This window comes from Podarcis erhardii (genome assembly GCF_964252035.2).
Source record: "Podarcis erhardii genome assembly, chromosome: 1".
Classification (NCBI taxonomy): Eukaryota; Metazoa; Chordata; class Lepidosauria; order Squamata; family Lacertidae; genus Podarcis; species Podarcis erhardii.
In genome coordinates, this window is record NC_138497.1 from 112,118,316 (window position 1) to 112,138,424 (window position 20,109).

Here is a 20,109-nt window from a genome sequence, read left to right on the forward strand (position 1 = left end):
GTGGGCCGATTCAGCAGACATTCCAGATTTTCAGTAATGAAAACAGGGACCTGCATACAAACACTGGAAACCGCCAGCTCAGGCTAATGTCCACCTTGGTCAATATTATCTACTGGCGGCAGCTCTGTGGAGTCTCAAAAATGAGGTCTTCTGCATCACCTGGTATGTGATATTACCTGAATCTTTTCATAAAATAGTTTGAAACGGTTTTAGTTGTTTTTACAACATATGGTTATATTATTGTGACCTGCCCTGGGACCTTATGGTGACAGGCGAGTACAAAATCTTATAAATAAACAAACAAATGGAAAGATTTGACTGGAAACGTAAGAAAACTGATCCCTATGTAAAGAATGTGCTCTGGCACCCTTCCCCTTGTGGTCTGCTCATTCCCATCAACATAGCCCTGATGCAGGGGGAAATAAACACAACACAAATGTTCAAGGAAAGAGCAAGGTTTGTGCATTGTCTGTTCCTCTGAAGTGAATAAGGAATTTACATTTGGAGACCAACCCTATGCTTTCAGAAGAATGGCAGAGAGGCTGTTGTCAAGGAGGGTGGAGGTATGTCAGGCAGTGGCGTAGCGTGGGGGTGCAGGGGGGGCCGGCCGCACCGGGCGCAACATCTGGGGGTTAGGGGTAGGGGTAGGGTTAGGGGGTGCAAATCCACGGGTTAGGGGGCGCAAATTACTTGCCTTGCCCCGGGTGCTGACAACCCACGCTACGCCACTGATGTCAGGGGCAGTCTGATCCATAGAACTGTTCTGCCCATTATTATTATTAGCAGCAGTCAACATTTGCAGTACATTTATGGAGTAGAAACTTCCAAAGGTTCTTAACCCCACATGCACATCACAATATTATGGCTTTAAGACTGTAGCCCATGTCTCTCTTGATCCCACTCCCCCCCCCAAAAAAAACACCACTTCAGTATTAAAGGGCATTTCCGCTTATCATATTTGTATAATGTATAGCAGTAGTGTTTTTTAAAAAAAATAAAACACACACACCAGAAAGCTAAGTGGGGCAGGGGGAAGGACAGATGAGAAATGAATATAGCTGCTTCGATCACAAACTTTTGCTAAGTATTCATTTTAATGTGCCTCCGACGATCCATCTTGGTTAGATTTCAGCCCTCTAAATCACAGCATAATGTTTCTGCTATACCACCAGATAACAGGATCTGCTTAAGTATCTGCACATTTCAACCACAAATAGGCAAAAATCGTTCTTTGAATGTCAGCATGGGCATTTTGCATGAAAAACGGATATTCAGTCTCATTTGAGGAGTGAGAATCTTATTCAGACGCATGTCAGGCAAAAGGTAATAACTCAGAGAGGTACTGCATCAAACCGCTATCCAAAATTGACAAAAACATTGGGAAATAATAATTTCCCTGCTATTTGTCAGGTTTTAGAGGAGGGGGAGACGACAACTGGAAAGCCTTTCTCCTCTCTGTGCTATCTTGTACAATCGTACTGCCATTTCCGATCACCGCCCTCTCTCGTGCCATGTGGATGCCATGGCCAGACATTTAACAAGATTCTGCACACTGATAGCCAATTAACAGCTGACACAGTAGGAGGGTTTGCCATATGTAGGTGGACATTCACTACAGTGAACTTTGTACTGCAGAGTCGTGCAACTTAGGGGCAGATTTAGGGTTGTGCAAGCATGTACTGGGCACAGGGCCAAGGGGGCCATGTCTCAAAGCCTGGTAAGTGAGGCACTGGAGTTTTGAGAAGGAGGTGTGAGGCTCCGGCAGGGTCCTAAAGTCCTCTCATCTCCTTCCCAAAGCCTAGTTAGCGCTTTCTCAGATTTGGGAAGGAGGTGAGACAACTCTAGGACCCTCCCCCAGAGCCCTTGTGTCTCCTTCCCAAAGCCGGTCACCTCTTTACCCTCCATTTAGAAGGCAGCATGAGGACTGGGGCGGGCACCAAATTTTGGCTTTGCACAGAGTGCCATAATACCCAAGTCCACCACTGAATTTAGGTCACTTTCACACCATACATTAAAAGCACTATGATGCCACTCAGTAGTATTTTTCTAGAAAAAGAGGTGCCAGAACTCACCATGAACACCTCTCTCATTCTCTTAGAATGGCAACGGTGCCCACCTGAGAGGTGGCAGAGTTCTGGAGAGTTCTGGCTAGGGGCGAAAGCCTTCATACTACTGTAAACAATCATGGCTTCCCCCAAAGAATTCTGGGTTTATTAACAGTTCTGAGAGTTGTTAGGAAGCTCCTATCCCCCCCCCCCCCCAGCTAGAATTCTCATGGTTCCCTTGGAAGAGGGGTAGATTGTTAAACCACTCTGGGAATTGTCTCTCTGTGAGGGGAATAGGAGACAGATTTGACAATACAATGTCAAGGGCATGAGGACATAAAGTGTTGAGGAGCCATCCACAGCACATCAACCAGTGTTTCCCTGCCTCCTTATAAATATGATTCCCACCTCACATGCACATAGAAAAATATGCTCAGCGCATGAAAATGTGTGCCATCTTTTAGTTCCTTTGTCCTCAGGGAGCTCTTAGCTCACCAATTTACAGGCAAGACCCATCAGGTTCAAAACTCAAAAGCCCCCTTCCCACTTCACAGTGCAGCTATTGGGATCCACAGGGTGTGGGAACTCTGACACAACTACAGAAGAGACTGGATGATAGTAGCTTAGAAGACTGTCAGGAATGGGGGAGGGGGGGACAGAGCTTCAATAGAGAGCCGGGTAACAAAAATATGGGATATAGTTTATATGATTAAATTAACAAACATAATAAGAGGGTCAGAGAGGGCAAGAACAGGGTAAGAAATGATAGAATGTTGACTGTGGCATTTTTACATGAGAATTCATGTCATTCGGTCTCGTATTCTCGATACTCCTGATTAATGTTTTCAATCCGAAGTCACTTATTTTTAAACGCTCGGTTATTATGAAACATATGAAAGTATTAAGTGTCATCAGGATTGTAAAACAGATTAATGGGTGATTAACTCATTGTATGTCCTACTCAGAACAACCTCATGGAAATCGGTTCACTTATTTCACTGGTGTACTCTGAGTATGCCTGGGATAGGACTCATTTTATTTAATATGAAATAGTGCTAGAAATAACCTATGTTTTAAGTGCTTGTTACTTTCATTGTGTTTCAAGTTTGGATTTCAGGAGGGGGGATGTTGTATATTTCGTATGAATCCCCCCCCCCTTTTTTTGAATCTTCTATGTGCTATTTTACATGGCTCATTGCCTTCAGATGTCATCGTAAATGGTGAGTTGTATATGAAATAAATACATAAATGATACAGTGGAAAACAGTATTGAAATTTAGAGTAGAGGTATGATTTATATCTGAATGGTAATTATTATGTTAAGCATTTTTGGAAATTCACAAAATGTTCTGCACATTATTTTGCCAATAAAAAACAACTGGCTAGAAGAGACTGGCTGGAGAAGACGCAGAAGTGGCTAATGAAGATTGATCTGTTTGTGCTACTGCCACTTTTGGCGGGAGGGGGATATTTACTTATTTATTTCATATAGATTCCTCCAGGGAGTTCATTTATGCATACATGCTCACCCTGCCCCCCATTTTATTCTCACAACAACCCTGAAAAGGTAGTCTAGGCTAGTTAAGTAGGAATGTGAACCTGAGTTGCCTTGATGCCAGCCTGACACTCTTAATACAGTGGTACCTCGGGTTACATGCGCTTCAGGTTACATACGACAACCCAGAAATAGTACCTCAGGTTAAGAACTTTGCTTCAGGATGAGAACAGAAATCGTGCTCTGGCGGTGCGGCAGCAGCAGGAGGCCCCATTAGCTAAAGTGGTGCTTCAGGTTAAGAACAGTTTCAGGTTAAGAACAGACCTCCGGAACAAATTAAGTACTTAACCCGAGGTACCACTGTATGTCAAGTGAGAACCTACAAATATTGCTGGAATCTAGCTCCCATCAGCTCCAGCCAGCATGGCCAATGGTCTGGACTGATGGGAGTTGTCGTCTAACAATTTATGGGGGGCCACAACTCCCTGCCCCTTGCTATAGTCACTACACAACACCACACTGGATGTAGAATGGATAGCATGGTTCTGTTAATAATTGTGATTAAATAGAATTGTTTCCGGCTGCGGGGGTGAGGATGAATGAATCGTTTCTGAATAAACTAGGAAGCTGGTGGCTAGGGAGGAGAAGACAGAGCTGCTGATTAAATTACTAGTAATAGTGGGAGATCTCAACACAATCCAGCCAAAACTGAGTACATTTATATGTCCTGTTGTTTTAAATGGGAGAGAGTTGAATAGCTGACATCAACAGGACTTTGGCTCAACCCCATATTTGAATTCTGCAAGGTTATTATTAGCAGATTTAAGCCACAAAAAAGTTTATTGTTGTTATGGCTGCACAGTAATTTGTAACGCTTATTCCCTCGCTGTAGTTTTAATAGACCTTTTTAAACTTAACGGCATGCACATTATTTTTGCTATATAGACAAATATAGCGTCTCATATGGAATACTTTGGTAATAATGTATCCCAATAAATTACCCAATTCAAAACCATGTTTCTTAGACACATTATTAAACTTAGCCTTTCAGGCTAATTTGATCCGAAAACTTAATTACTCTTAACAATATAAGATTATTCTGCAATTCAGCAGTTTTTGGTGGGTACAGAGGATGCTAGGCAGAAAAGGTGGCTAGTGTTTAAAAGGGTTGGTCTTCTGTGCATGCCACATGTTTAAGAACACCCTGGGTTGTGCTCAGACAGTGCCTTATGTGACAAAAAGTCTCCTTTTGTCCACAAGGCTGTTGGTTTAACCAAAATGGCTCCTGATTCCCATACCCCCAGTAACCCCCCAATGCCACTTACCACACTGTTTGAGAGGAGAATTCCCCCAACCCCCTGGAATGGTGTAGAAGGGAATAACGGATGCTGCAGAGAAGAGGGACTGGCAAGACTCCTCCCCAACACCACTGGAGATGGAGGAGGAGGAGGAGGAGGAGAAGCAGAGGACAAAGAGTGAAGAAAGTGGGGTGGAGGGAGCCCCTCTTCCCATCCTTTGAACCACCTTGGAAACTCAAACGTTCTGCATCTGGAACTGGGTGACACTTGAGGAAGTGCCATACACCTTGGAAAAGCAAGTCTAGAGTGTGATACAGTGGTACCTCAGGTTACAGACACTTCAAGTTACATAGGCTTCAGGTTACAGACTCCGCTAACCCAGAAATAGTGCTTCAGGTTAAGAACTTTGCTTCAGGATGAGAACAGAAATTGTGCTCCAGCGGCGTGGCAGCAGCGAGAGGCACCATTAGCTGAAGTGGTGCTTCAGGTTAAGAACAGTTTCAGGTTAAGAGCAGACCTCCGGAACAAATTAAGTACTTAACCTGAGGTACCACTGTACTAGGGTGATGTCCACTGTTTCTTTTTTTTATATATATAATTTTTATTCATTTTTCAAAAACATAATAAGAACAAACAAAACACAAGACAAAAACATACAAAACATTTAAACATATATAATTTCATGATCTTATTTTCCTGGATGTCCACTGTTTCTAGGAACTGTTCTTGTTGTGAGACTTTTGGGGTTTTGCTAAGAGCTTGTTTGGGCACTGGGTGAGAACCCAGACTGAGGAAATGAGAAACTGAGAATGGACAGATCTGTCTACCTCTACCCCATTCCCAACCTTCGTTCTCCAAATTATTTCATTGGGTCTTAAGCAGCTGCGGGGCGTGCTTTAATAATGCCCAGGGTGTGCGCACACACTGCGGGGGCTGGCCTGTGGGTTGGGGCCAGGTGCAGAGGGCGAAAGGAGCCCACCGTGCACCAGCCCAGCCCTCAATGGCAACAGCGATGATGGAGTGACACCAACCCCAAGCCGCTTTGCAAGGCTGGAATGATCTCAGTCTCACAAAGTGACACAGGGTTGGCTCAGGGACCAACACCCCTCCCCCCCCCAAATGCACCCAGGGCAATCACTCTGGTAGCCTCCCCCCCTCCATGTTACACCCCTAGTCTTAGGAACACTTGCTTGGAGTAAGTCCCACTTAGCTTATGGGACTTTCTTCTGATTAAGCATGCCTAAGACTGTCCTGTTAATACTGAATTCCACTTGTTTCCCATAAAACAAAACAAAACAAAATGGCAGGGGAGGCCTTCTTAAGCCTTGAAACAAAGTGTTTATGAGTATTTTCCATAGCAGTAATACATGGGACTTAAAAACTGCATAGGATCAAGCTGTCAATCTTACTGGAGTGTGACAGAATGTTAGGAAGTGACTATGACGGTGGCATGGAATAGTTTTCCCATAACATGATTTCTGGGGAAACATGGGAAATAGCATCACTAAACAAATTAGTGATAGCGATAGTCATAAATATTTCACAAGATTCAGGGGATAGATAGATTATAGAGATGGATGTAACATATTATTAGGCTGGAAGAGGACATTTTAGAGTCTGGTTCAGTGAAGCCCATGGGAAAATGTGTTAAAAATCTGTAGGGTAATTTGTTTTATTTATTTTTTTGTAATGTGCTTGTTTTCTTTATTGCCCCAGTCTTAGTTTCTGTTCTTAATTAAAGCCATGTGCAAAATTGGGTATAATGCAGTCAATGAAACTCTCTTGACGATGCCATTCTTTAGAGCTCAGCTCTTTAATGTTGTAATTATGCTATTGGTATAAATGTAACTCTTTATTATGTGGGGTGTAGCATACTTGTGGGAAGATGAAAAAGCAGCTTTTCTATATATCTCCATCTCCGTTTTCAAAAAATTTCCAGCTTCTTACGGAGAGACTGTATTTTATTTCATCCCTCTGAACATGTTAAGTATTTAATGTGGCTTAAATTCTCTGAACAGAGAAAGCCAAGTTCTACAACACTACGTTTTCTCATTTATTTCATACTCTCCTTGGCATCTTACATCAGGAAGAATAATGTTAAGTCAAGCTTCAACACTTTCTGTTGGTTAAGTAAATATCTGTTCTGACATTGATATATACTGAATTTTCTAAGCACCTCTAGTGCTCAGCAAAACTGCCCTATTTGACTGTCTTTTGAAAGGTTGCAGGTTGTTTAAGATAAGCAAGAAACACTATGGGAAATCAGATTAGTTCTAGGTAAGCAGTTGCACGATGATCAAAGGCAACATAAAACTATTACTCTATGCAAATATATTTTATAAAATAACAATATTACTATGTTGCTGGATGTGGTACATAATTGTATGGGAGGTGTATCAGACCAGTGAGGAGACATCTCACCTTTGAAGCAATGATTCAATAACCTGTCACATATCAACTCTTGCAACAGGTTTTGATGACAACGAAGATTGCATCTTAATTACTTTAAAATTAAAGGGATGTGTATTATGATTGAGAATGCAGAGTGACATGTTCAGAGAGCTTATATCCAAGGCTCTAGGGGAACCATCCTAAACCCTCACCCCCCCCCATCCCATGGTGGCAGGCCATGAAATTCAAGGGCCAGCTATAAGGGCCATTGGTTTATTTAAATAGAACACAAAAATCTCCCAAAATTTAGCTAGTTAAAGTTATTGCTGAGGCACTTGTTTGTTGTGATCAAACTGTTAACAGAGTCCCTGACAAACAGCTGACCTTAAGCATCTGAAATGGACCCATGAATTCACCTGCCTACATGTAGCTTTCAGAAATGTGACAAGCCATCTCTCAGCCTGACATACCATTTCCTTCCTTCCTTCCTTCTTCTCCTTGTAGCAGGAGCACGCAGAAATTTAGCATCAAGAAAAATGATAATAAACCCCTTACTGAGGCAAAAGGAGGTCTCAGATATGTGGATGAATACCAATATGCTGAGTGAATTTTCATTGAGCAGGATGGTTGCAGAAGTTTACTTGTCAAGAGTTGGCCTTGTTGTTGCTTTCCAAAGAGTAACACAATTAATTAAATGATGAGGTACCCAGCATATTTCTCAAAGACATAGTCGCTTGCTGTCAAATAAAATGGGGGGGGGGGGTTGCAGTTATTTGACATCTCAGTGACAAACATGTCAGGAATCTTTAATGCCCTGGATTTACACAAAAGTCACCCACATATATGGCAGTGCTGTTACTCAAGTCTAAAACTGTTCTTGTTTATCTGTGGATATCAGATCACCAGAAGGTAGCGTACTCTGAAGGTACTCTGTTGAGAGTAACATCATTTTATTCGATGATCTGCTAAATGTATAGTTAGTCTTGCACATTTAATAATGCTTACCATAAAAACAAGAAAATGCTTAAGGTACCACATAAAAAGGTAAAGGGCCCCTGAACGGTTAAGTCCAGTCAAAGGCGACTATGGGGTTGTGGTGCTCATCTTGCTTTTCAGGCCAAGGGAGCGGGTATTTGTCCACAGACACCTTTCCAGGTTATGTGGCCACCATGACTAAACCACTTCTGGTGCAATGGGACACCATGATAGAAGCCAAAGCACTTGGAAATGCCATTTACCTTCCTGCCAGAGTGGTACCTATTTATCTACTTGCACTAGCGTGCTTTCAAACTGCTAGGTAGGCAGGAGCTGGGACAGAGCAACGGGAGCTAAACCCATTGTGGGGATTCAAACCGTCAACCTTCTGATCAGCAAGCCCAAGAGGCTCAGTGATTTAGACCACAGCACCACCCATATCCCTCTATGGTATTACATAGGCTCATGTTAGTATTTGTTGTTGTTTAGTCATTTAGTCGTGTCCGACTCTTTGTGACCCCATGGACCAGAGCACGCCAGGCACTCCTGTCTTCCACTGCCTCCCGCATCTTGGTCAAACTCATGCTGGTAGCTTCAAGAACACTGTACAACTGTCCGACCATCTCATCCTCTGTTGTCCCCTTCTCCTTGTGCTCTCAATCTTTCCCAACATCAAGGTCTTTTCCAGGGAGTCTTCTCTTCTCATCAGGTGGCCAAAGTATTGGAGCCTCAGCTTCAGGATCTGTCCTTCCAGTGAGCATTCAGGGTTCATTTCCTTAAGAATGGATAAGTTTGATCTTCTTGCAGTCCATGGGACTCTCAAGAGTCTCCTCCAGCACCATAATTCAAAAGCATCAATTCTTCGGTGATCAACCTTCTTTATTGTCCAGCTCTCACTTCCATACATCACTACTGGGAAAACCATGTTGGTATATAAAGCCCTAAACAACTTGGGACCAGCCTATTTGAGTCCCAGGCCCAGGAAAGGAGCTTTTGACTATGTCACCCACTTCTGAGGTACAGTTTGTTACAACCTAGGGCAGGGCTTTTACCATTGCCACAACTATTTTGTGGAAATACCTCCCTTAGGTATCCAGCAAGCATCTGTGGTGCTATGCTTTAGACTAGGGGTAGGAACCTGTTGGCTGTCCTGATGTTGATATACTCCCAACTCCCATTATCGCTGACACAGCCTGAAGAAGTTGAAGCCCATCACTATCTAGAGAGCCAAAGGTTCCCCATCCATGCTTTGGGTGTTTAAAACATTGACACAGACTTTCCCAGTAGTGTGACACAGCCATGTTGTCTGTGTTACCTTAATGTTGTTGGTTTTCCCCCTGTATTTTATTTTGCAGATTCTTTCAAGTCCTAAAATGCACAAGATTCTGGTATCTTATAAGTTGAGCGGGTCAGAAAGCCCTACAAACAAAACAAAACAAATAGATAAGCTAATGCACAGTTCTGTGTTAGGGGAGCCCTTTGTGAAGTTTTGCCATTTGAGAATTCAAGGCGCATTGGTACATTTATCATCTTCTTGTACAACCTCCACTTAACACAATCTATAATAATGGTAAATCAAGTGCTGGCAGGTGCTGGACGTCAAGACTGTGGTTCCCAAGACATAGAGAAACAGAAAAGATTGAAGGAACGCATAAATTGTGTAAACTTAGCCCGTGAACTGACTAATTAGCAGAGTGTCTTCATTAATCTAGAATGAGCCTTTAACATCATGGGGCCGTACCAAATGTAAACGCTGCTACAACACAAGAATAGGTATTTTTAATAAAATAAAAAAAATCCACAAGCAAAACTTCTGGGCAAAACCATTCAGAAAGAGGATTATTTGTTAACATAGAAACATGCAGCAAGTCCTCTAGGTATATTAGTCATACATCTAGATTTATTGTGAATTATATCTGTTATATACATTAATATCAATAGCATACCCTCCACCATTTCTCTGATGAAAATAGAGACATTCCAACATTTCTCCCATGAAAATAGGGACGTCCTAAGGAAAAACAGGACATTCTAAGATTAAATCAGAAACCAGGATGGCTTCTGAAAATCTGGGACTGTCCCTGGAAAATAGGGACACTTGGAGGGTCTGCAATAGTTAGTGTGGCATAAAACATTCAATCCGGGGGGGGGGGTGTCAGATGATTTTAGAATATGGGAATTAAATAATCTGACTAAAGTTGGAGAGCCAATTATTGATGGTAGATTCTTGGCTAGGGAAGTGGTTGTACAGGAGAGATGGATAACGCACCTGTAGTTTCAGTATTTTCAAATACTGAAATTATTTTAGCTGAACTTGGTCCATTTCTTTCACTTAAAAAAATTAACTTAATGGAAAAAATGTTGATTATATATTCTGAAGATGTACTGGTGTGTCGAGAATGCCTGTGGGAATGATGTTAAGTCATGACATAGCATGGTTCCTTTGGGGCATTTATCAAGACTGCTGCTTTTAATTGCAGCTCCACCGCTGCTTGCAGCAACAGCAAAATTAGCAACAATGTGGGGGGCAGAGACTAATTGCAAACTTCTGCCACCTTATATCTTTCAAATAAGCCAGGCTGCCACCAAATTTCAAAGCTCCGAAAAAATCACAATAAACTTTGGGGGCCATTGTCACACACCCATCCCCTTAAGACTATGAACATGGCCGGGCTGAATACTTCTAGCATGCATTAATGAGCATGATACAACAGGTGTCAGATTCTGCATTTGTGTGGCGATAGCATAAGCGCATGAAGTACATTTGGCATTAGACATACAGTGGTACCTCGGGTTAAGTACTTAATTCGTTCCGGAGGTCCGTACTTAACCTGAAACTGTTCTTAACCTGAAGCACCACTTTAGCTAATGGGGCCTCCCGCTGCTGCCGTGCCGCCACCGCGCAATTTTTGTTAACCTGAAGCACTATTTCTGGGTTAGCGGAGTCTGTAACCTGAAGCATATGTAACCTGAAGCATATGTAACCTGAGGTACCACTGTAGAGCACAATGTGCTTCTCCTGGAAATGTCTGGCCCAAGTTCCTAAGCAGAAACGGTGTCTTATTTAGCATGGAAATTCAGTTGAATTTTTAATTAATTCTCATTAAAATCCACATTGTTTTTTGCATTATGTGTAGATGTTTTATTCCTTACCTTGGCATACTAGGTTTTAGAAAGTTTCAGAGTTAGCATATTTATAACATACGTATATTTATAGTATATGTTCTTGTTATTAATATAAGAAGAAGCTATTAAGATAAGGGCATAATATAAAAAATAAATAAATTCCAGTGCTATATATTTTGCAACTTGAATGTATATATGTTTTGTTTTAAATCCTCAACATATGCATTTAGAAATGTAGATTATTTAGCTCATTCAATAATTAGCAAGTGCTTTACAATTTATAGCATTAAGTAGACCAGGCTCTAACAGCAAATGCTTAAGAGATAAACTTGTGTTTTTTTGGTAACTTCTTCCTACGCTTTCTTTTCTCCTAATAGGGTTAAAACAAACTCTATAGATACATTAAGTTAATCAATATATCTGCACACATCAAATTATATCAAACACTTAAGATAAATAAACAGACCAGGGATGCTAATTAGGTTTACACCAGCAATATCTCTGGAGAACTGAGCAATCATAGAACAGATAAGGAAAAGGGTCTATCAAGTAGATTAGATTAAAAGAGGCTTGTGTGTTTTCCTTGTTATGCTTCAAGCTCTCTCACTAGTATTTTAATATATTGCATATAGTTTTAAGTGACATGCAGGGCTTGCAATCCTCCGTTAAAACCAATGGTAGCTTTACTATTGACCTTGGTAGGAGCAGATTGCCATCAGGTTTTATATGGATAGTGCACCTGGGTTACTGGTGCTGACGTTATTCACCCCGGCCTTGGCCTAAACCTCATATTTGCTGTATTGCACAGTAGGATCAGATTTACTCATTCACTTCTCAAGCCTGTGAATGGAAAGAACTTTGCACACTTTGTGTAGTGGGCAGGTGTCATAGGAAGCTTAGAAGACACACAATGAGGAAGCTGGCCAAGAATCTTCTTATCTCCCGGAAACATGGATAGAAAAACAACAGAAAACTCCTATCTCAGCCCTAGGCAAACTACAATTCCCATCATCCCTGACCACTGGTCCTGTTAGCTAGGGATGATGGGAACTGTAGTCCCAAACATCTGGAGGGCCGGAGTTTGCCTATGCCTGTCCTATCTCCATCCTGACACAACTAAATTCCAGTACCACCTAGTGGCAAAACCATACAATGGCATTATCTACCCAAGAGGTAACTTTGCTTTCTGCATCAGAGTCCTCATCCTGGCAAGGTATAAAGAATTTATGTTGTGTTCATTTATAGTTTCCTTCACACAAATTCCATTTTTTAAAAAAAGGAGGAGAAAGCACAAGCATGATAGGATGAAGGCCGCTTAATCAGCCAAGCAGAATTTATTTAGCCAAGACATAAAACAGCCATAATATCCTAGCAGTGCATCATATGTCACATGACCAACTTGCAGTTGATCCATGGGCCATCATTTCAAAGGGGAAGAATCTGAGATGAATCCCCAACACTGCACAAATAAGTATGTCAGAGTGGAGTTATTGCATAGAGAAGAGAGGGAGGAGATGTGAATTTGGGAAACCATTTCTCTCAGGATTGGGTGTGCGTGCAAATGGCTGCTTTTTGGGTAGAAAGAAAGAAAGAAGAACCAGGTTGTTTGTAGGTTTATTGTTTCCAAGCTGTCTTTTCAAGGCTTTCTAACAAAAGTAGGAAAACGAGATAAGTTTGATTACTGAATTTTTTTTATGCATTTCTTGTTGTGAGTGCAACAGCAGGGATCATTCACTTTGTAATTTAAGAGATTAGTTCAGCAGGATCTTTGCTGAAGGAGCATGAGTTCTGATTGGCTGTGTAGTTCTGAGGGGTTTTCCTCTGTATGTTTAGTTGAATGTTGTCCTGCTACATGCAAAGCCTGAAATAAGAAAGACAGAAACAATCTATGTTTATTTCTCCTCATGTCATATACTGTTTTGTTCTGGTTCCACAATAAAGTCCAATCAGGACTTTTCTCTCCGGATACCATCTGCATTATCTAAGTGAATTTGCTAACATTTCTTTGCCCAGAATAGGGAAGCATTGTTCTGCTTTTTATAAATTTTGAAAAGCCCAAGTGATTTTCATTCTAGATTTCCTAAACGTATTTGTGGTGGGAGTAAATAAAGATATATCTACTTCATTACAGAGTTGTATGAATATAGGTGTTAGAATTTTCAATGGATAAAGGTACAATTCATCCCTGTCCTACAAGAAATTGTGGCAGCTCTGCTCATGCAAGAACAGCACACACAACAAACATCTCATATATCCAATGGAGCAGAGCATTTTAGTCACAGCTTGGATGGCCATTTTTCCAATGTAGAGGGTGAGACTTTTCCAGTTGCTAAGCAACCTCATCACTTGCTTTCCGCTGAAGGTAATTAAAGAGAGTGTCCTGTGGTGGTTAAGAAAGCAGAATCTGATTATTTTTGAATCTCCAGAATCACATTTTTGAAAATAAATATATATATCCTGCTTGGGTAAAGACTACAGCAAAACATATAGAGCTGATGAAGAAGAAGAATAAGCCTAACCCTAGAAAGCTGTTGTTATTGCTATATAAATGTATATGAGGACATATTGTGGTTGCATGGTTACTTCAGGAAACACTCCCATCACTATGAGGAGCCACCACTGGGGCTAGAATTGGGGGGGTCTTTAGTTCTAGGTGCAACTATTCTGTACAGGTCTTTTTTTAAAAAAATGTAGCCTTGAAGTATCCTCTCAAGGCTCTGGACAGGTCCTGCCCACCCATGCAGGCTGCAGGCCTCATATCCAAAATCTGGAAAACTGACTGTCCTGGCTGGGGAAGGGGTTGCAACATGGAACTACGTGGAAGAAATATGGGGAAATACAGATCTGGCCTAATTCTGGGATGAAGGCCCACTCTCTCAGCATTAGCATTTCTCTTTTCCCTTCCCATCTCAAATTCTTCAACACAGCCAAAGCTCACTAATATCTTCTGGACCAGGAATTTATTCCGCTACAAAAAAAAAAAAAAGTGGAAGAAGAGTTGGAAGAGCATTCACTGTTTCTGACCATAAAATTGCCTCGCACAAACTTGGTTCTTGGTCTTTTAAGTGCAGAGCACTGCCATTTTCCAACATCTCCTTTAAAGCGGAGAGGAGGCAAACCAAGGTCTTTGCTACTAATCTGCTTATACTCGTCAAGGCTGTCCTTGCAGGTGTGCTTTTAAAAAATTTGCTACATAGTCATCTGCCTGAATGCAGTAATGGTAAAAGCTACATGCCTCTCTGCATCGAGCTTTATTGTACACTACAAAACCTGCCGATTAAACAAGCAAGGCTCATGGAGTGTGTAATCTTCAACTCCTGCTCATGATTATCCCTTTTTTATTAGATGAAGAGCATCCTACTCTCCCCTGCTAGATTATTAAACTCTTGACTGGATGGAGTCAGAGAAGATGTCATTGTGGTGTGTGTGGATCGACTGCCATGGGAGGATGAGAGCCAGAAGGCACAAAGAAAGCTGCCTTGTACCATGTCAGACCATGTGGTCCATGTGGTCCAGTATTGTCCACACTGACTGGCAGCGTCTCTCCAGGATTTTCAGGCAGGAGTGCAGGGAAAGGACCTGGCACCTTCTGCACCCAAAGCAGATGCTGTACCGTTGAGCTAACTGTACACTCAGTTCAGCAGCAGAACGATTCTCAGGCAACTTTCAGCAGAGGCTGTGTGGGTATGTGGTTCCCATATCCTCGCAATAAAACAAGAAAGCACCCAGTGTCTGTGAAGTTAGCTCTTTATTCAAAGAAACCAAAACAGTGCAGGCAACTCTTCTCAGTAGGTCTTGCCCCAACGAGGCAGTTGTGAGGACTGAAGGTCCTCACCTTTCCACAGCTGCCTAAGTCCCCTCCTCTCCAAGGTTTTCCCCCAAGCAATCAGAGACTGTGTCTGCTTGCAACCAATCTCTCCTCTGCTCTTTTCACTTCTCTGCATGTTCTGGGAGACCAGCCAGGAGGGGAGCTGGTCGCAGCAGGAGGAGACTCCCTGGATTCTTCAGCAGCCTATGTCATCTCGGTCTCCTGGCCCCCTTCCTCTCCTACCTCTGAAACAGGGCTGCTGTCTGCCCAAGCATCTTCCTGCTCACTAAACCCAGTTGCCTCTTCAGCTTCTGACACCTCCTCCTCCCAGTCTCCTTCCTCTTCTCCCTCTGACCACTCACCATCGTCCCACCATCAGTCCCCTGGCTCTGAGCCTTCATCCCCAGCTGATGCCTCACACCACTCATCTGCATCCAAACAGTCTGTAACATATTGCTGACCTGCTCCTGACTCCACCTCCTGACAGGTACACACATACATGTGCATCACTTGATTTCTCATAAAGTATAAAACTAGACCTTCACCCTATGTGCCTATGTAGGTTTTACCTCTTCTGCTGAGCAGGGGAGAGGCCTGCACATTGCCACCCCTCTCTTTTGTACTTTTAAGGATCTTATGAAAGCCTCTCTTCTCTAATCCACCAAGGTTCAATTGGCTTACTCGTTAAAAAAATACATATACAGCCAATCCTGGTAGTGAAGGCACATCTTCTAACTGGAAAATAACAGCAGCAGCAGCAACTAATTATAATAAATTAAGGAGATGGTCTGACAAAACAGCCAGAACTTGCACTGGAACCCAGAAGGGGACATGACGATAAAAACCACACACAGTAAGTCATTTAAAAGAGATTGGCACGTTTCCCCTACTCTTCATTTCCAGTCCCAATCATCTAACTAAATGAAGTGTGAAATAAAGCTCTGCCTAAATCATTAGACAATGCCAAAGCCCTTCCTTCGGAAGTCCCCGGAGTCTTTGTTGTTTTCAAACCAAGCTTGGTTCCCAGCAAAGCAGTTCTGGAAAAGTCTATTGCTCAAGGGGAACTCGTGGGGTTGTCTAAGCCCTGTGCATTTATTCACCTCAGTCCAGCGATTGGAATATCCACACATGCAATCGACGTGGATGCGGATGCATGCCGAAATGGGGACACACATCCACAGCAGGTTGGTCATTCAATTGTTGTGCCTTAACAAAAGTGCAGGCTCCTCTGCCCTTTCCTCTTCTCCCTCTTCCCTTCTACAGCTGTCTCTGCTGCTGTAATTTTGTGTTGTCTGGTACCTCTGACATGGAGAGAGGTGGGCTTCAGAAGAGGGAGCAAAGCTCCTTGATCCAAGATAAATATGCCAGCAGATAGCTGTGACATTGATGTGTTGAAATGTTTCTTCAGTACAGCAGGAAGATATCTGTAGGGCTGTCTCGAGCTGAGAGTAATGATGCTTCTGGTCTTCTCTTCCTTACACAAAAGCTGGTAGCTACCCCTGATGTGAAACAGAAACTTCTTGCTTAAAATAGTAAATAAAAACAAACAACTTCTCATGCTGTCCATTTTAAAACAGTGAGTAACGAGAACATTTGCAACAGTGTGCCCATCTGTATTGTAACGAACTGTGCTAAATTTACAATGGGCTTCTGGAATAAGGGCCTCTGTATGATATCAACCGTTCGCACTGAGAACATTGATCAAATTGCTAATTGGATTCACACACCACGGACATCAGCCTTTAATGTTAGGCTTCATTGAGCAGCAAACAGTGGCATTTGTTTTCTTCCTAATGGCCCTGAGTGTCTTCAGGAATGCAAAAGTCCATCAAAGCTCTTGGCGCAGAGAGGAATGGCCCTGACACAGCCGTACGAAACAGCTAAGCGCATTGTTTTGCTTCATCGCCAGTGTCCCCTTTTATGTACCTGGGGGACACTTCTCCAGGCATGTGGCGCTTGCTTTGTGCATTAAGATAAAGTGTGTTGCCACCAAACATTCCTACCAGCGGCTTGCAGCAGTCACAAATCAGTGCTGTGAATATTGTGACCCAGTGTCACAGCTCCCACTGTGAATGTCATCCTAGGGAGACCTGGGACCTCCATTCAGCCATGAAGCCCATTGGGTGGTCATCATGGATGAGCTACTGTCTCACAACCTAAGCCAGTGGTGGTGTTACAGTTGAACTTTGGAGCCCAAGTTCAAAGTGCCTGGAGGCCCAAATGTTTGTTGTTTGTTTGTTTGTTTGTTTGTTTGTTTGTTTGTTTCATTTATCTTCCAAGGATCTCAAAGTGCTGTACATGGTTCTCCTCCTCCCCATTTCATCTTCACAACAATCCTGTGAGGTAGGTTAAGGTAAGAGATGGTGACTGGCTGAAGGTCACCTATTCAGCTTCATGGTTGAGTGGGGATTCAAACCCTTGTCTCCCAGATCCTAGTCCAACACTCTAACCATTACACCAGGGGCAGCAACAGATGATGGGGAGCAACAGTACAGCAGGAAAGATAGCTTGGGTGTTGACAATAGTCACTGAAACGTACTTCTTTTTTTATTTAAAAAAATGCATTTGAAAACGTGTTGGGTGGTTTGGGGCATTGTGTAGCAAAGTAACAAGGCTTCATTTTCCCAGAAACCTTCTGGGCATAAGATAGAATTACATAATTGTAGAGTTGGAATGGACAAGAGGGGTCATCTATTCCAGTCTCCTAAAATGCAGGAATCTTTTGCCCAACGTGGGGCTCAAACCCACAACCCTGAGATTAAGTCTCCGGCTTTACCAACTAAGCTATCCATCATGTACAAATATTTGATTCCCCCCCACACACACACCTATTCTTATGCACATCTGGCATTGTAAAGCAGTTCTGTATGCTTATTAAAATGGCATCTGAATATGCTGGAGTTTGTTAGGTTCATATATCATGAACACTGCTTCTCGTTTTGCACTATAACATTTCATTAATACTGCAAGAAATCCCTTATTTCTGACTGATTTCTGAAATATTTCCCTCTAACTGTTCCCAAGGGAATTATTTGGGCATTTTGGTGAATACAAAAGCCAGCACCTGGGAGAAGTGTTTCAGAAAAGGACAAGCAACCTGCTGTGTGTCAGTTTGCATGAAAACAGAATAGTAAATTGAGCCTAACAGTATGTATCTGACAGCTGCCAATTTGGCCAACACTGCCACACATACCAAGGGATTTCAGAGCTATTGTATCCTCTGCTGCTCATTGCTGGATAAAACAGATAGATTTTTTTCTGAAGGATTATGTAACCTATCGAGGTGCATGACAATCTACAAAGCTGACATTCAAGCAGAAGTTGCTGTTTAAAAACTATTTAAACGGAAGGAGATATTTTAAAAAAAAAATAGTTAAAGAGGAAAATAACGATTGAGAATAGAATCGTTAAGAGTTGCAAGAGAGCTTGGAAATCAGTTAGTCTGACCCTTGCTTGGTGCAAGACAGCAATCCAGTCTTAGCTTATTACATCTCCAATGAAGGAGAACCCACCACCTCCTGAAGCTGACAGGTCTTCCCATTAGGAAGTTTCTCCTACTGTTTAACCAAAATCTGCTTCTCTGCAATTTTCACCCAGTGGCTCCAATCCTGCCTTCTGGAACAGCTGAGAACAACAGCCCACTCCCTGTTGTGCATGGCAGCACTTCAGTTACTTGGAGACTGTTCTTATGTCCTTCCTTAACCTCCCCCTTTTTCCAGATTAAACACACAGTGGTACCTCAGGTTACAGACGCTTTAGGTTACAGACGTTTCAGGTTACAGACTCTGTTAACCCAGAAATAGTACCTCGGGTTAGGAACTTTGCTTCAGGATGAGAACAGAAATCGTGCAGCAGTGGCACAGCAAGCAGCGGGAGGACCCATTAGCTAAAGTGGTACCTCAGGTGAAGAACAGTTTCAGGTTAAGAACGGACCTCCAAAACAAATTAAGTTCTTAACCCGTGGTACCACTGTACTCAACTCTTTCAACTTTCCTCATGGAACTTGGTTTTTAGACCCTTCGGGATCCTGGTCACCCTCCTCTGGTCATACACCAGTTGATCATTGTCCATCAGTAGTACCAAGAGTAGTACACAGGATGCGGCAGGGATCTGTTGATGCAGCCCAGAGGCGCCATCTTCTCAGGTCGATTGAGGGAACTGATGTGATGTCCTGATGTGGTGAAGAGCCGGGGGCATTGCCAAACATCCTCAGAACATTGAGGGGGCCCAGTCCCTTCAAGAAAAATCAGGGGGGGGTAACTGCCTTGGCCCCTGGTTGCCGGTGCATATGATGCAGTCTAAGATTGCAGGAGCATTTCATCAGCCACAGTTAATTACAACCTGTGCAGGGCAGTTGCACCCAAGTTGAAGAGAGGCCTGCACAAACTGTTGCCCTTGAAAAAGTAATAATAAATGTGGAGGGAATAGAGTTTGACAAGGATGTGCAATTGTGCCTTAAAAGTTAAAGGTAAAGGGACCCCTGACCATAAGGTCCAGTCATGGCCGACTCTGGGGTTGCGGCGCTCATCTCGCTTTATTGGCCGAGGGAGCCGGCATACAGCTTCCGGGTCATGTGGCCAGCATGACTAAGCTGCTTCTGGCAAACCAGAGCAGCACACGGAAATGCCGTTTACCTTCCCGCCAGAGCGGTACCTATTTATCTACTTGCACTTCAACATGCTTTCGAACTGCTAGGTGGGCAGGAGCAGGGACTGAGCAACGGGAGCTCACCCTGTCGCAGGGATTCGAACCGCCGATCTTCTGATCAGCAAGCCCTAGGCTCTGTGGTTTAACCCACAGCACCACCCGTGTGCCTTACTTTTACATTATTCACAGAGTTTCTCTAAGCTGGTGTCAAATGTTAGCTTTTGTATTTCATGAGGTCGTATTCTCTTATTGCACTGTAGTAGTTTGTGTCTTTTTGTTTCCTTGTATTTTCACTTGAGAATCAACACCATAAACTCTGGTCCC

The 20,109-nt window shown here is 42.7% G+C and overlaps 1 protein-coding gene and 1 long non-coding RNA gene across 6 annotated transcripts in view; one reads left to right on the plus strand and one right to left on the minus strand.

Moving 5' to 3' along the window:
- The window catches only part of B3GALT1 (beta-1,3-galactosyltransferase 1), a 325,648-nt gene that overhangs the window by 253,629 nt on the left and 51,910 nt on the right, over window positions 1–20,109 (plus strand). The window lies entirely within an intron of this gene.
- The window catches only part of LOC309348962, an 83,796-nt gene continuing 76,625 nt past the window's right edge, over window positions 12,939–20,109 (minus strand). The window contains exons 2-3 of one of the 2 annotated variants that reach the window (XR_014159597.1): window positions 16,239–16,637; window positions 12,939–13,191 (exon numbers count right to left, since the gene is read on the minus strand). This is a non-coding gene — a long non-coding RNA (uncharacterized lncRNA). The remainder of the gene's footprint in view (window positions 13,192–16,238; window positions 16,638–20,109) is intronic. The other variant, XR_014159596.1, reaches the window with a different exon arrangement.